Below are 18,185 nucleotides of genomic sequence, written 5' to 3' on the forward strand. Positions count from 1 at the left end.
CCACAGCATCCGAGCCCCTCCCTCAGGCTGCCGCCACAACATCCGAGCACCTCCCTCAGGCTGCTGCCACAACATCTGAGCCCCTCCCTCATCTAGGGGTACACCAAACCGACGCAGACCGGAATGGAGCACAAAACCCTTTCACCCCGAAGTCCACACCTTGACAGGGTTGATGGCCTCGACGACTAGATATGGGCCAGGGGAACTCAGACAGCCACCCGCAGCAGCCGCCAGATGCCACACAAGGGGCACTTTTCCACCCTTCAAGGTCCCCTGCCACCTCCGACAGGCCTCGCGCGCACCCACGCCGCACCATGAAGCCACCCTAGCCGAACAAGTCCGTAGCTAAAACTGTAGAAGAGGCAGGGAGCTCACCCCAAGTCCATCATAGACGAACCGTCGCGGGAGCATGTCCCGCCGTCGCCACAGGAAGACTAGGCCGACCACGAGGTTCCAACCACGCCGCTGCAAGCCCCACCATAATGTGCCCTCGATGGACCTCGACTGCCACCCCGCGACGCCCGCCTTCACCATGGACCAGATCTAGACTTGTTGTGGCCGTCACGCTGCAGATGCTCGCCCAACCGACAACGCGACGCCACCAGGCGTCCTCGCCACCACCCTAGAGCTGCGTCGTTGCGCCACTGGCCCCCGCTGTAGGCCAGCGCCTTCGGACGAGCCGCAGGGCGACGGCGAGGGAGGGGGCCGGGGGAGGAGGAGAGTACATGTGGGGGCTAACTACCGAGCTTTGATATATGAAGTGGTTAATACTAGGACAATTGCTCGTGCGTTGCAACGGGAGATTACATTATGAAAACACTGTCATGATAACGAAAACACGCTAAGAAGAATTATTTGTACATGGAACAGAGTAACATATAGCTCACTATCAGTTCTAAAAGATGTACATATAGGTATGATCCGATTTTCACTTTGTTGAACTTTTAGACCATAAGTGTGCTCAAACGGGATTAAACAGACCCAATTTACATCCCTACATTGCATGAAACTGAGTATCAACATGTTCATGTTGTTTATCTCTAGTCTTTACGATCGGTAAAAGCATATGCATGGACGCACCAAGTAAAGATACACCCTACTAATCTCACATAATATTTCCGCCACCTTTGTCCCAAGCATGCATACTTATAGACATCATGGAATCTCAGATCCTTCAAAACTATATGAATATATGATCAACTATTGCAGAACAAAAGCTTATTGTCAAGAACAGGTAGATAATATCATGGACAACTTTCAGTATCATATATCAGATCCTTGGATGTGAGCACATCTAAGAATCGAAAACACAGAGAGCAACACAAAAATTCCTGAAGGATAATAGATGCAACCACCCCTACTATTCATCATCGACTCTCCATTAGCACCTTCCCTGGACCTGAACTAACCCCAAAATAGCACAAGGAAAAAATCAAGTTGGTGTGAGTCCACACCACTCATGAAGGAGGCCGTGCTTGCAACATACAGAGGGAAACCAGAGGGAGGGAAAGATAGAGAGGAGAGTTTCTCCACAGCAATGGCGTACTGGAAGACCTCGTCTGCGGTCAAGTGAGTTGAGGAGTACCTAGTGACGCATGGAGTTGATGACAATGGTGCGCTCCTTGCCGAGGTTTGTTGAGGAGACACCAAGAGCGAGTTGATGAGACGGAGGTCACGCGCTGGCAGCTCGTAGCTGCACAACATGACGGCGTTGTTGATCTGAAGCGTCTGCACGGAGGCTGTGGCGTTCTCCACATAGATCCAGCTGCACTCGACACCTCTACGCGGATCCGCAGTCGCCACACTTCTTGAGGTCGAGAACGTCGAGGATGCCCTGAGCCGTGGATCCACCAATCGAGCAGGATCGGGAAGGGGATCGATTCCCTTTTAATTAACACGACTATCGATTAGTCAAGTACGCGATGCATAGGGGCGGGCTTGTGGAGGTGGGGAGGGGAAGAAGAACAAGACGGGGAGGATGCATAGGTCCGGCAGCGGCGGAGGCCGGTGGCGCCTGGCGACGTGCTGGAGATGGAGACGGGATTGGGGTCGTGGGTCGTGTGCGTAGGTGGTTTTTTTTAGGGAAGGGGCGCGAGATGAATACTCAAAATAGCAGGGTCCCTTTTGTAAGAATGAACCATTTTTCTAGCAGCCACTTAAAAATGGAGTCTGGGTTGAATACACAAAACGTCAGGGGATTTTTTTGCAAAAACACGGCGATGGGTTTTCCGACGGAAGCAGTAACCGCTTTATTATTAGGTATAGACTAGCAAAAGTGCACGTGCGTTGCAACGGAAGAGAAAATAACACACGCTCTGAACGCAATATATTTTCACATGGCATCACATTCGTGTTGCCAACGATGGCTTTAGTGCTCACACAACGAAAACACGTTTAAATGTACTGTCACTCGGAATAAGATGAAAAATATGTTGTTTCTCCCCGCGAGGTTTTTGAAAGGTGAGCATGTGTGATTAACGATGTTTTCTTTCCTCTCAATTTGATTTTAATTTAATGGATGTTTATTGCAATTCGTATCGTCGTCGGAAAGAGAGAAAAAAGGACAGTACACTACAGATTAAGTTTGCACCAAAAATAATATTTAAGAAGTATTCAACAACTAAAAATAACATCCTATTTAGATTCTACATATTTTTTAATATAACATGTTAAAATCGGAGTTACGTTTAAAAGATATGAATAATTTTGTTTTAGATAAAATTTGGATTGATTAACTAAAAAGTTAGGGTTATTTTGTTAAAATACGGAGGCCGGATTGATTACCTGAAACATCAGGGGGTTTTCTCAACAATGCAAAAAATGTTTCGTTTTCTGATTTAAATCCGGACTGCGGGTTGATTTCAGGAAACGTCGGGGGCTTTTTTTGTAAAAGTGGCATGACGAAACGTTTTCCTCATTTAAAAAAGGACTACGGGTTGATTAACTAAAAACGGAGGGACTTTTTTGCAAAAATGTCACGACGAACGACTAGAAACCGTATTTGCTTTATTATTAGGGAGAGATATGCACATACACCTATGTCTTAGTTTGTCCGAGGGTAATAGTATGTCCTAATTTGTGTCGCCTGCTCCGAGTGTTCTACAGTACTTTTTTCCTTGAACTTACTTGATGTAGATATAAGGGTAACCAATGAAATCTTCTATTTTCTGTAAAAGGAATGTTAGTCGATCCACAGGCAGTCTCTATGTACAAGTAAAACATACAGTTTCTACACCGGGCGCCAATGCTTCTCGTGTGAATAGTAAAAACATAAAATAAAAAATAAATTCAAATAAATTGATTTTTAGGCATAATTAAAAGAACTTTTGTTATCGATGCAAAATTTTATCAGATGTAAAAAATGTTAATTTCAAAGGTATTTTGGTTCACTATTTTTGTTTTTTCTCTGACACGTCTTTCACCAATATAATTTTGTGATGAAATTTTACATGCAAAACAACATTTCTTGAAGTATGTAAGAATATCAGATTTAAAAAAATGCTTACACCAAAGCATTTAAGCTCAGGAGTAGAAAGGTATTTACGCAAACAACCTTTCTTTCCCTGTAGGAAATGCAGAGTTAAAAAAATTTATTTTCTTCGTTTCATAATATAAAAAAATTAGGCTACACAAGATTACCAGTTAAGATGAGACATGTCGATCAACACGTAGGGGCGTTTCTTTTCTGAAACAGAGGTAAAAAAAATGGCTTCTATCATTAATTAAGGAGAGAAGCGTATGCATTGTCGTTTACACGGCCACAAAGGCTAGATATAAGATGCATAGGGATTACTCACCCGAAATAATGCTTCGCAGATGCTTAGGCCCTCTTTGAAACTACAATAGATTATGATAATTTTGATTATGAAGGTAGATTATATAATCTGGTTTATAAAAATAATTCAGATGGACATGTTTGGAGGTCAGATTATATAAACTGTAATCCTGATTTTACATTGCATAATGACCTGTCTACCCTCTGTTTTTTTAAAATGAGGAGGGTGACGGTGGTAGGAATGTAATTATTTTCAACTTTACAAGGGTAATGGGTCATTAGCAATCCATAATCTCATTTTAACTGATGTAGAGTAAATTATGTGTTTTTAATAATCTGTTCATCTAGTTTTTATAATTTACACCATAATCTGTCCCATTTGGAGACATAATAGATTATAAAAACAGGATTGTATAATCTGGGTGGTTCGAAACAGGGCCTTAGCCTCTGTCCTCACCTATAACTACTCCTTCACCTTGATGGATGAAAATACATGAGTTGACAAGGAAGCCTTGTTTTCAAAGATTTTTGTATTCCTTTCAACGTTGATCCCCATGAGACCATCGACCAATTTGTTAGCTTTCTGTTCTCGTCTCACACGAGCGAGGATTCATCTATGCAGAGGCAACAACGGTGAAGTTCCCCGTACATAGTTTGGATGTAACCAGCTTCCAGCCCGACCATCGGCCAGCATCGTCCTATATCAACAAGCAGCAACTAACAAGTAGGAGAAAGCACGATCAGCACAGGGAATGGAGAAAGCACGAGGGAGCCATCGTCATCCTCTTGTTGCTGATCGTTGTCGATTTCGGTCTAGTGCTAGTGGCACAAAACACCACCCGCGAACACGAAGCAGATCTGTGCTTCATCACCCTCTACACACTTTGTTTAACCACATATCTGACAATCAGTGCCTTGATCTGTCGGTGTGTCCTCTGCTTACCGCACAACTCGTCGCTATCACCGCATCGAGCCTCTGCTGTCATGGTCGAGTCTTCAAGGTTGCGAACCCACACCACTCAACCCCCACTTCAGAGAACCACTGATCATCACCGACTGATGCCGAGTATCACGTCTCCAACAGACCACTAGGCCCCAGTCCAATCCATGTGTCTCTCGCTATCCGCTGAAATAGGCTACGATTCTCCGAATTCTTACACCTTAGCACGTCCATCAGCGCGGAGTGGAGTCGTCCATTAGACTCTAGCTTCACCTTCAACATGACTCCATATAGCTGCGCTATGCTACCCCCACGCCCTGTCGACTTCAAGCTCGCTTATGTGTGCACTGCCTTGAATCAACCCTGCGTCATAGTCTTGTCGAAGCCGCACAAGCCTTTGGGCCTGCATCATGTGTTTCCACGTCCTAGAAATCGATCACCATTAGCATCACATTCCTATGTCGTCGTTGTTCAAATCATCGTCGTCTTGTGCTTTGACCGACATCCCCGTCGATCCGTCACACTATCCAATCCGATTTAGCCAAAAATATCCGACTGCAACCATGCTTCACCCTATAACATGTCCATCTCACACATGTGTACATTGCTTAACGCTCTGTGTATGCATGATCCTAATACAACGTACTTCGCCTCCTCCGAGGCTTCTACGCCAATCCATGCCATACATGCTCGAAGCTCCTTAGCAAACTAGACCCAAAGAAGAAAAAATATACGTGCAAAAACTTGACCACGCTTGATCCTTTCTCTACACAATTTCTTCTTCTCTTCTTTCCATGCTATCAGCTTCTCCACTTACCTGACTTTTTTCTTTGACAAATCTACCAGCCTGCTAGACGTACGGACACATGCATCCAAGCCCATCTGCTGCTCCGCTGAACTGCACAACCCAACGCTGACACACGTTGTTCCGTTGTGCGCGACGCACGTGCACAGGCACGCCTCGACCTCCACATAATGTCAGCTCATACATAGCAGCCAGCGACCTCGGCCTTTCCGACCAGCATGCTGCCTTGTCGCCGCCAGTTACCTACTGCTTTCGGATCCATGTGAATCGATTGAGCCACCGCCATCCCTGCATGCATGCTTGCTCTGCGTGCTGCCTGCATCTGCGTGAGTCGATGCCGCTATCTGCTCTTCCGATTACTTCTGACGCAAACAGAACTTCCGTTGTTCCCATAAAAAAAATTGGTCGCAGGTCTCAACCACCAATCGATTCGACGAATTCTGCTCCACCTTTAGATCAGCTTTCACATCCTTTCGAGACCTTGCTCTAATACCACTTGTTAGAATAATCTGAAGCTCTCCGTCGATCTATCGAGGACCAAGCAATCACAAAAACACGACACCGAGATTTGTTAACGAGGTTCACCGATATGGCTACATCCCCGGGGCCTGACTACGCACTACAAGAAATATGCTCATACATGACGTTTTTTAGGACGTCGTTGATGATTTCGTCATAAATCTGTGACGATTTCATCCGAGATCGTCGTAAACCGTTTGAGGGATCAAATCTACATATAAAGTACGACGATGTGAGTCAAAAACGTCGTAACCGTATAAGATGAGATCGTCATAACTTTTATGATGATTATCAAAATGTCGTAACATGTTCTAACTATGTTGACATGTCACTCGTGGGTCCATTCTATCCCACCTCATCCTAGTTTGTGAAGCAACCTACTATTTTGTCATTCCAAAAATTCTCGAAAAATTCTCATAAATACTTTGGATCATATATTTCTCAAATATGTGAAAACCCTTCCTTCCATAGTTTAAAAACAATTCAGCAATATTCATTTTCCTATTCTGTTCAAAATAGCACTTTGTGAAGGAAGTACTATTTTATATTTCTTTGATTACCCTCATATTTTTTGGGCACTCTTTCCTATACAAATCATTGCCTCATGAAAACTTTCATAACGATTTGCCTAGTAAATCTTTCTCAGCAAATTTCCAAAGTTTGTGTTCAGCTAACAACTTTGTGAAGGAAGTACTAGATAGGAATGTCCTGATGAGTTGAATTTTTTCCACATCATCTATGTGCCCAAAACATAGCTCTCCATAAAATTTTAGCCCCATCTAACAATCCATATGAGCTCATCATCCAATCTTTGTTTCTGGTAATATTTTCATTTTGTGAAGCAACTACATTTTATATTGCTTTATAGTTGATGACAATTTACCACGGGATGACACTGACCATATAACCCCACTCCACCAAATTTTAGCTCATTTTAATTCAGTCAGTTTCCCTCAATATTTTTCCCAATATTCTCTTTAGTAGAGAGCATTGTGAAGGAAGTATAATTTTTGTTTATTCAAATTTTATGAAATTTTTACAGTACCTTAATGTGCCCAAATTATCCTCCTCCTTGAAATTTCAGCTCAATCCAATCATCTATGTGAACCCAGTTTAAATTACCATTTTCTGTCTAGATTGGCACATTGTGAAGGAAGTGTCACTTTGGCATGTCCAAATGGTATAATTTGTATACAATGCCTTCATATGCCCAAATTAACATCATACACCAAATTTCAGCTCAATCCATTCATTCATTTGATCCCAGCTTCAACATCCATATTTCTGCAAGTGTGTTACTTTGCAAAGCAAGTGCCACCTAGATTCATCCATTTGAGCTAAAAAATTGCCAAGAGAGTCCCCTTAGTAGATGATCATCCTCAGCCAAAATTTAATCACATTGGCTATGTGAATTACCCGCACCGCTAATCAAACACTTGGCTGCTAATTCATGTTTGAACTTAGTTTAGTCTCCTCGTGAGATTTTTCTATTGTATTCTTCTTGCTAACACATACTGAGGGATTGTCCAACCCAACAGACATGCCTATTCCACCTAGAACGCGTGGCAACGCAACGGTCAAGCGGTGACCATGCGACTCGCATGCAAGTTCACACGCTCTGGAGTTGGGACCCTCGACCACCATCCAAACCTCGACGTCAAGGCACCACACCATGTATTTCTCATTAAATAGACACTTATATACCTATAAATTATTTTTGGGAAAAATAAAGAGCAAACTATAATGCAGTTGCAGTTCAAATTTAACCCGCTTCCAACTAAATCGACATAAATTTGTCTTTTTCACGAGAGGTGGATAAAAGTTTTTAACATCCATCCATTTTGTCAATTGTACATTAAATATGGACTAGTATTTTATAAAAATGATTTGGTCCAATTTTGAAACAAATATATGGTACGTCCTTCATAAAAAAACTCATTTTGGTCACTTGAAAAATGAAAAATGAAATTTTCATACAAGGAAAATAAAAACTTCCTTAATCAACATTGTTTGCCATTTCAATATGCACCCTTGTGCATAATATTATATCATTTCAACAAACTATGTCATGAATATGGCCATAAGATTGATCATTTGGCTTGAAAGCCATGAATCGGTAACTTTACCACATATAATGACACAATGCAAAGGTTTTCTATTTTTTTGAATTTGTTTTGAATTTTTCATGGCCATTTCAAAATGTGGTCAAACCAACGGGTATGACCGTTCCTACCTAGTGGTTGAATCTTGGGAAAAATTTTGGTGTTTCTATGATTAAATAGATTCTTATGTACCTATAAATGATTTTTCGGGAAAATAAAGATCAAACTATAATGCAGCTGCATTTCAAATTTGACCCGCTTTCAACGGATTCAATGAAAATTTGTCTTTTTCATGAGAGGTGGATAAAACTTTTAACACCCAACCATTTTGTCAATTGTAAATTAAACGTATCCTAATATTTTAGAAAAATGATTTGATACAATTTTGAAATAAATATATGATAGGTCCTTCACAAAAAAACTCATTTTGGACACTTGAAAAATGGGAAATAATTTTTACATACAAGGAAAATGAAAACTTCCTTAATCAATGTTGTTTGACATTCCAATACGCACCCTTGTGCATAATATTAGATCATTTGAACAAACTATGCAATGAATGTGGCCATAAGATTGATCATTTGGCTTGAAAGCCATGAATCTTCACACACGATAGCCCATTTATGAGAACACTTTTTTTAAATAATTGCCATATTACAACTTTATTATTTTTCCTGGTAAGTTGGTCACATATAATGACACAATGCGAATGTTTTTCAATTTTTTGATTTTTTAGAATTTTTCATGCCTGTTTCAAAATGCGGTTCAAACGGTGGGTATGACCATTCGTAGCTAGGGCTTGATTCTTGCAAATATTTTGGTGTTTCTATTATTAAATAGATAATTATGTACCTAGAAATGATTTTTGGGAAAATATAAAGCAAACTATGAGGCATCTACAGTTCAAATTTGACCCGCTTCCAGCTGATTCCATGAAAACTTGTCTTTTTCACGAGAGGTGGATCAAAGCTTTTGACACCCAACCATTTGATCAATTGTACATTAAATGTGGCCTAGTATTTTATAAAAATGATTTGGTCCAATTTTGCATCAAATATATGGTATGTCCTTCAAAAAAATACTCAGTTTGGGCACTGAAAAAATGGAAAATTAAATTTCTGTGCAAAGAAAATGGAAACTCCATTTAACAACATTGTTTGCCATTCCAAGATGCACACTTATGCAAAATGTGAGATCATTTGTACAAACTTTACCATGAATTTTGACATAACATTGACTATTTGCCTTATAAGTGAAAAAACTAAAAAAACTCAACTCTGATTGGTGGGATCACTTGTGCCTTGGATCAGTGACATGGAAAACATCAGTCCATCCATCCTTCCATCCACTTTTGATCCAACCCACCACACAGCACCGCACCAAACCCCTCTCTTTCTCTCTGAACCCTAGAGCTTCGCTCCTCCCTTACCGCCGCCACCACTCCCGTGCATGATCCCCCTTCTCCCCCACGAGCCCTCTCTCTGTCCCCCTCACCAGATCCACGCCGACCTGCTCATCCCCTCCTCCACGTCCAGGTGCTCGTGGATCTCGCCGTTGGGGCTCCTCCCCGGACCAGCAAAAGTGTGCTGGTGACGGGCGGCGCGGGCTTCATCGGCTGCTCCGCCCGCCTGCTACGGAGCCGTGGCGAGCGGAGATGGAGATGGGGTTCCGTAGGAGGGGAGGGCCTCCGCTGCTGCTGCTGCTGCTGATGTTGCTTCTCGGACTCGTCGCCACGGCCTCGGCTGCACCGGACGACGGCGACGCCGATCCGCTCTACAGGTGAGATTTGTTTCCTCCTTGGTTGGTACTTGGGGGCGGTTCCTGCTCCTTGCGTGTGGTGTGGCTTGGTCGGTCGGTCGGCCGTCTCTCATGCCGCCGATTGCCTATCGTACTACAACAGTCTCCTTCTCGTCGACAAGTAATGGGGTGGGGTGGGGTGGTATGTGCAGAGCTCCGTGCTAATTAACACTAGTACCCAGCTCTCCTCTTCTCCTTTCTACTGGACTATCACCACTAGCAGCACTGTTGACTGGTTGATTAACATCGATGCTACTGCGGTTTCTGGGGAACTGCGGCTTGAACTAGTAGTTTTGTAACTGGAGCTGGGAAAATTTCACGATTTGGGGCTCCTGGCTGGAGATGGAAAATATTGACACTGACCAATCAAGTCTCCATCAGGGCTCCATGTAACTCGATTAACGGCAATGGAAGAGTCTTTAGCCATGACACTCTTTTCTCATAGTAGAAAAATAGTGAGGCACATATATATAATATGAGAACATGCCTACAACTAAAACCAAAGAGGAGCGAGAATTTCAAAATGTGCTCAGTTACCTGATATTGTGTTGAACATGCTTGCATGTCCCAGACTTTGAAGGGCTTAGAGACCAGCTTCTCGTGTGTACCAATGTCCCAAAGTGTAAATTCACCATTAGCAGATCCAACTATTTGAGTAGTAATCATGACAAGAAAATTAATAAGGTGTTAAAATCCTAATATACAGCCAAATCACATGAAACGGCTTTATTACTTGCAAAGTTGCTATATATATATATATATATATATATATATATATATATATATATATATATATATATATATATAGAGAGAGAGAGAGAGAGAGAGAGAGAGTAAATTATAGATTTTGATGGTACCTAGTAGTAGCGTATGATGTGAAGGATGAATGTCCATGCTAGTTACATTAGATCCCTGTGATAGTGTACAAGCTACTCTCGTAGGAAGGTAATCCAATGACCGTGAAGGTTGAGGAATGGGTGCAGGATAGGTGCCCTGCAAATAAGTAGGGATAATTTTCTTTAGCTTGGACGAAAATTAACCATGGTCATAGATATTGACTAGATATGCAACATTACCTCATGAATACCATGTCGACTGGAACTGGGTTGCTCCATCAGTTGCCCAGATTCTGCATTAGAAATGTGTGTTATAGAATGGCATTTTCATCGTGGATGCATATGGGGAAGCACGACAAGCAAGTGACGCTATATCTGTGGAAACTGAAAAAGAGGGGAGCATCCTCGTCAGCAAGGAGGGACTTGCGCGCCCGCCTCCGCCGCCGCCATGGCCCCTTACCACCGCCCCCACGCACCGCAGGTTCGTAGGCGCTTTCTCGTAGGGCAGTAAACATTCGGGGTTGGCTGGTTGGATGTATATGCTTGGTTAACTGATCGAGGTGGCGTGTGTGCGTGGCTGTTTGCAGGTCTTGGCACCGGGAGGGACGGCTCCGGTGGTGTACGGCGGCGGGAGCAATGGTTGTGGCGTGCCGTCGCCGTGGCAGGTGAGCGGTTATGCGGTTTTTGTGCCTTGTTTCTATTCTTGATATGTATCTTATAGCTCTTAAAAATATGGTTGTTTCTTCTACAGGACCTCCAGGCCTAAGAAAGTTGAAGTGCGAAGCCTTGAAGCCAATTGTGTGAAGCTCTACTTATCCAAGAATGCATATTATATATTGTAATAATAGGCATATCTGCTTTGTAACAGATTGGAAAAATTGTAATATACTACCTTCGTGTTAATTTGATGAATTTCACATGTTCTTTCTGCTCTATTTGAAATATTCATATCGTATGCGATTTGAAAATGTGTGAAATGAAAACCTGACCAGAACTTCTTGACATATGGGACAAATTATGAGAAGAACATGACAAGTGGGACCTACACACAAAACTGAAATTCAAAAGGCCAAAACTGAAACTGGGCCAAATGTATTTGGGCACTAAAAGGCCACGACCCAAATTATAATGATACAAAAAAATTGGAAAAAAAATACTAAAGTGGTTGTAAATAGGCTAAGGCCCAAAAAATAAAATCAGCCCATGTGATCAATTGAAATGGGTTGGGCTGATTTCAACCATGACGTTTTGATTCCGTCGTAATTTTGCCACGTAGGACTACCACGTAGGACTGCCACGTAGGACTGGGTTTGATTGCCAAAGACGATTTAGGATCGTCGTAAAGGTTACGACGATCCAGGAATCGTCGTAAAAGTTACGACGATTTCGATCAAAACGTCGCTGTTGTTCATTTGTGACGCTCCGTTTTCGACGCTTGGTTTTTCGTCGTGAGATCGTAAATTAAAAACCGTGATGATGTAGCGACGAAAAAATAGCGTCGTGTATTAGCATATTCCTTGTAGTGACGTGCGCTCCTCCCCGTGACACCGTCACAATAATACCGCACCCCGGTCGTCCGGGCGCCGGCACACATTGTTGAATCCCCCGCATACATGTGCTATTATGTTGGCATATGTTACATCGTGTCTACCCTTTTATTATAGGGTTAATTGGATTCATGTCACTACAACTTTCATGAGTTGGAATAATGCCATTACAAAAACTGAAGTTGGAAATATGCCACTACAACTTTCTCATACCTCTACATATGCCATTTTCTTTACTTAAGAGAATATCCGTTCAAATAATACTTGTATTTCAGTGTATATTTCCAATATTACTGGGTTGGGGAATCAGCACCCGCATTGGGCACCTCTTCAGCCGCGGCTTGCCCATCACGCCCACCTCCATGGCTGTTGCTAACAGAAGGAAGCAACTGGCAGGACTCACGGCGACCTGTCCAAGGTTGTTGCTGACATCGCTTTGAGGAGTAGCGACTTCTGCACAATGGGAAGCGATTTGAGGAAGTGCGCATCACACGGCAGCTGACAGCACAACCGTCGAGAAGGTAGTGGGGAACGACCGAGGAGCTCGGGATGGGTAATGCAGCATGGGGCGTCCGCTTCTGTCGTTCGGCCGCAGTGGCACGGAGCGACGTCTTCGCATAATACCCATGTGTCTAGCGTCCTCCCGCCGCTCCACTCGCGATAGGGACAGAGCATGGCGAGCTTGGCTTCGTGGGCGACCTTGTGCACGGCAGGGTTCACCTCGAGCTCCTACAACAGGGACGTCCTGGAGCACGCCAGCGGCGCTGGGTGGTCGGGCTCGCCATTGACTTTGTCGAGCTCGAGTTCTTGCAACCCTTGAACCGGTGGAGGTCGTGAACTTGTTCATGTCGAAGGTTGTGGGGCTCGTTACAGACTGTAGGCTGGGCGGCAACAGCATCGAGCCGGTAGCGGGCCGGCGAACGATGGAGGGAGCTCGGCATGACGGATGCAGCATGCAGGTGAAGTCGTACAACAGCGTGGCACCATGGGACACCTGCGGCAACCAACACAGGCGCGCAGTAGACGCAACACACGGTCGCGAGGCGAGCACGCAAGTATGCGGCTCTGTTCGCACGTGCGTCCAGCCCTATAGAGCTACGTGAACAAATACGAGGCGTATAAGGGCAGTATTTGGACCTATAATAGATAAAATGGCATAGATAGAGTGATGGGAAAGTTGTAGTGGCATATTTTCAACTTTGATTTTTGTAATGGCATTTTTCCAACTCATGAAAGTTGCAGTGACATGAATCCAATTAACTCTTTATTATATAAGAGGCTTAGGGGTATAGGTGTCCTAATAGGACACGACTCCTACCTTGTCTACACATAGTTTAAATTAAAGTTCAACTGTAACCTACCTCGTACAATAATATTCGGCACAACTCTAACATGATTGCTGGTGGGAAAAGTTTTCCGGATTAGCGTCTTGCTGGTCGCGCAAGATTTCCACATAGTCCACCGGAACCACGGCAGAGAGCTTGTTCTCCATATTAGGGACTCCATGGGCAGTGATGTTCGGGTTGCATCAGCAGGTACGTGTGACAAGGACTATGTTCCAAGGACTGTGTTTAAGCTGTGAGCAACAATTCTTAAGGTTGGTTGTAATGGGGAGTATTACATACTCCCTCCGTCATAGTTTAGAAGGCATATATGTATACCTAGGTCGTCAATTTGACTTATATAAAATATATTGTTTAACATGAAAATTATATTATTATAAAATAGAACATCTAAAGTTTTTAATGGTATATTTTGTGTAATATATGTCTCTCATTAAGTTGGTTAAATTCACAATCTAGGTACATGTGCCGGACTTGTAAACTGAAACGGAGGGAGTACTAGTATCATGCATATGATATTGGTTTATGATACTACACCCGTAATGCATAGTGTCATATGTTAGTATCATAGAATAGGTCATTTATTGCCATGCATAATACATAGTAGCACAATATTTAATATGATACGGTATCATGATATGATACTCAACCCTCTTTTTCTTCATTTAATTTCATGCCACCTCATTAAAATTGTCTAGTTGGCATGCATGATACTACATATGATACTTCCATTACGACCAGTCTAATATAACTACACAGCTACAAATAAAGGTGTGGTAGGAGTATCTTATTTATTTATTGGGCTAATAAATATGGACACTCCCTCTACGCCATAGGACGGAGGGAGTATTTATTAATCCCTATATGTACATTAATTATAGCAAAATATATTCACATATAAATATATGCATTACTGTGGGCTATATGAAACACTAGAAATGATTTGATATTTAATGAGAAAAATTTCACCAATTTTTTACAGGTTGTTTATAAAGCCATTGCTTGGATCAGTACATGATCATTACTCACTCATGCGGACTTCAAGGAGCTTTTGGTTATTGAGTGCAACCGGTAAGAGACGATAGCACGGGCTATCTTCATCCCATTTAGACGACGAACTAATAATAGGCTAGGTGTCACTAGTGGAAAACGGGCCTTTGGCCTGGACCCTTTAGTCCCGGCCTCCCTCTGGGCCGGGACTAAAGGCCCGGCCACGTCGCCCCAAATCGCAATGCCGCCCACGAGGCTTTGGTCCCGGCTCGTAAGGAGCCTTTAGTCCCGGTTTGTGTCTCAAACCGGGACTAAAGGGCTACGCGGTGTGCAGCCCGCATGTACGCCACCTTTAGTCCTGGTTTGCGTCTCAAACCGGGACTAAAGTCCTCTGCCTATATATATTGGCCAGAGCCCCCCTCTCCCCTCTTCCTTGCATTTTTCTTGGATGGAAGAGTGTGGGTGTGTGCTAGCTCTCCATTTTTTTTGGATGCACTAGAGGTGTTTGTTGAAATGTGTGTTAGAGCGATGCCGCTTCAGTTCACCGAACACAACTACGATATAAGATGCCCGAGCCACGCTTAAACCTCTTCCTCTTTATTTCTACTTATTCTAAAAGGTTAGCAACTATATTTCCTCGTTTAGACCGTGCGGTACTAATTTTTAGGATCGTGATTGTATTTGATATACTGTCGTATAACGCAGATGAGCCATCCATGGATGTACGTTGACCGACGCACAACCGCTTACACAGAAGGCGTGCATTCTTTTCGAGATGCAGCCGATGCGAACAAGCATGGTGGTGGCTATATGTTTTGTCCATGTGTTGAATGTCGGAATGAGAAGGATTACACTTCCTCAAGAGTCATTCAGAGCCACCTGCTTCGGTCCAGTTTTATGTCGGGCTATAATGTTTGGACCAAGCACGGAGAAAGAGGGGTTATGATGGAAGACGACGATGAAGAAGAAGAGAACGATGATGACAACTACCGATCTATGTTCCCTGAGTATGCTGATACCGCAATGGAAGACAATGAAGAAGAAGATCAGGACGAAGAACGGGAACCGGATGAGCCCGCTGATGATCTTGGCCGGGTCATTTCTGATGCACGGCGAGGTTGCGACACAGAAAAGGAGAGGTTGCAGTTCGAGCAGATGTTACAGGACCACAACAAATTGTTGTACCCAACTTCTGAAGATGGCCAGAAGAAGCTGGGTAGCACACTGGAATTGCTGAAGTGGAAGGCACAGACTGGTGTGACTGACTCGTCATTCGAAAAGTTGCTGGTACTCATGAAGAAGATGCTTCCAAGAAAGAACGAATTGCCCGCCAGCACGTATGAAGCAAAGAAGCTTGTCTGCCCTTTAGGATTAGACGTGCAGAAGATACATGCATGCCCTAATGACTGCATCCTCTACCGCGGTGAGAAGTACGAGAATATGGATAAATGCCCGGTATGCACTGCATTGCGGTATAAGATCAGAAAAGATGACCCTCGTGATATTGACGGATGTGGCATCAGGATAACTAAGATACATCACAGCCTGCTTTTTATCGACGGATGTGGCATCGGGATAACTAAGATACAACAATGTTCCAAAATCACATCACAATCGAGTAACCTTGATACATAATACCACCGTGTAAACAAACACTTGGCAACACACCTATAACAGCGGAAGAACACATGGCTCTCTACTTACAAAGGGGTGAAACCCGACGGATATTCTTTTTTCAAGTAGCATAGCATGGATACACATGGCTCTCTACTTATAAAGGGGTGAAACATATATGGATGTTCTTTTTCAAGTACCATAGCATGGATACACATGGCTTTTTACTTACAAAGGGGTGAAACCCGACGGGTGTTCTTTTTTCAAGTAGCATAGCATGGATACACATGGCTCTCTACTTATAAAGGGGTGAAACATATATGGATGTTCTTTTTCAAGTACCATAGCATGGATACACATGGCTTTTTACTTACAAAGGGGTGAAACCCGACGGGTGTTCTTTTTTCAAGTAGCATAGCATGGATACACATGACTCTCTACTTGCAAAGGGATGAAACCCGATGGATGTTTTTTTCATGTAGCACAGCATGGATACACATGGCTCTCTACTTACAAAGGGATGAAACCCGACGGATGTTCTTTTTTCAAGTAGCTTAGCATGGATCAGAGTTTCCATTACGATGTGTGTACATGGCATGGCAGGGCATGGAGGAGGAAGTAGTGACTACTTTTTTAAGGATGTAAAAAAAACTCGACCTCTGCATCAATCGATGCATACAGTCATCTTTATTAATTATTCAACAAAAATTTGATAAGAATAGACATAAGCCATCTGAAGTCATCACTCACACCTATAAACTCATAATGTGGAGTGATGCCATTCCTAATGTCTAAAACCTGTGTCGTCGTCGATCCATCCACATAACGTATCAGAACCTATAGGCTTTGCAGCAAACATAAAGCGTACACCACATGTGCATGCGTTTTAGAAGCCACAATCATCATCGAACCGCTTACTCATCTTTAATTGGGGAGTGATGTCACTCCTCATGTCTAAAACATATATTGTCGTCGATCCATCCACATAACGTATCGGAACCTATAGTCGTTGCAGCAAACATAAAGAGTACACCACATGTGCATGCGTTTAGAAGCCGCAATCATCATCGAACCGCTTACCCATTTTTAAAAAAAAGATCTGCATCATCCTTGCCAGTCCGGCCATCTGTCGACGCCATCATGACGTCCAACGACACCACCTCCCTACGTGCAAACTGTTGAGCACACTGCCCTCGCAGCCGCCGCCCAATCGTACCAACTCCTTGCGACAAAGCCAACATGAAAACATATCAATTGACGATTTTAGAAATAAAACTTTTTAGATTTCAAGGCAATAGAGAGATTTTTTTATGACGTCATTGCATGCATGCATGATAGAGAGAGTGAATTAGGGCCTCTTTGATTCATAGGATTTCCAAAACACGGGAATAGAAAAAACGTGGGATTAAAGTGACATGTCATCTTGAATCCTATAGGATTGTACAAGCGTTGGATTGTGCATAGGAAAAACGTAGGATTATTTCAAAGAGGTTTAAGCAGATGGAAAATTTCCTATGAAATCTAGTGCAAATGAATCCTATGACAAAATTCCTATGGTTCACAATCCTATGAATCAAACAACCCACATACAAAAATTTCTAGGGATTAGAATCCTCTGAAATTCCTTTAAAAACCCTTTGAATCGAAGAAGCCATTAATCGCGGCATGGGAAGACTTACATGCGACGCAGCTGTATAGTTAAGTCTCCGTGAAAACAAGACTGTGCATGTTTCAGAAATTCATATATTTGTGGAAATCAATCAAGGATCAAAAGACACGTCGGCACGCCGCCCTCGGAGATGTCAAAACGCGTTGATCAATCGTGTGAGCATAGATTCCATCGACAGCATCCGTCATGCATCTTGTTTCATCTTCCTGTTTCATGCATGCAAGGATTTACTATAGTATTTATCCATC

Source organism: Hordeum vulgare, chromosome 5H, assembly GCF_904849725.1.
Source record: "Hordeum vulgare subsp. vulgare chromosome 5H, MorexV3_pseudomolecules_assembly, whole genome shotgun sequence".
In the NCBI taxonomy this organism is placed as follows: Eukaryota; Viridiplantae; Streptophyta; class Magnoliopsida; order Poales; family Poaceae; genus Hordeum; species Hordeum vulgare.